Here is a 695-nt window from a genome sequence, read left to right on the forward strand (position 1 = left end):
CTTTGGAGGGTTCCCCTGCGCCAGATGCGGCGTTCTACCGCTCCATTGTCGGCGCCCTGCAGTATCTCACCCTCACTCGGCCTGACCTGCAATATGCAGTACAGCAGGTGTGCCTCCACATGCACTCCCTGCGTGATTCCCATTGGACTCTGGTGAAGCGTATCCTTCGGTATATATGCGGCAGTATGACCATGGGGCTCACCCTGACGGCTTCCTCATACATCGACATGGTCGCCTACTCCGATGCTGACTGGGCTGGCTTCCCGGACACGCGTCGTTCCACGTCAGGCTACTGTGTCTACCTCGGACCTTCGCTGATATCGTGGTCGTCCAAGCGGCAGCCCATGGTCTCTCGCTCGAGCGCCGAGGCGGAGTATCGGGCAGTGGCTAACGCCATTGCTGAGTGCTCTTGGCTCCGTCAGCTTCTTCAGGAGTTGCTATGTGTGGTTCCCAAGGCCACGATCATCTACTGTGACAACGTCTCCGCCGTCTACCTCTCCGCCAACCCCGTACACCATCGTCGTACGAAGCATATTGAGCTTGACATTCACTTCGTTCACGAGCAGGTGGCTCTTGGGAAGGTTCGTGTTCTACACGTTCCTACCACTCAGCAGTTCGCCGATGTCATGACTAAGGGATTACCGACCCCAGTTTTTGAGGAGTTTCAGTCCAGTCTCTGTGTCTCTGGCGACGCT

Source organism: Triticum dicoccoides, chromosome 7A, assembly GCF_002162155.2.
Source record: "Triticum dicoccoides isolate Atlit2015 ecotype Zavitan chromosome 7A, WEW_v2.0, whole genome shotgun sequence".
In the NCBI taxonomy this organism is placed as follows: domain Eukaryota; kingdom Viridiplantae; phylum Streptophyta; class Magnoliopsida; order Poales; family Poaceae; genus Triticum; species Triticum dicoccoides.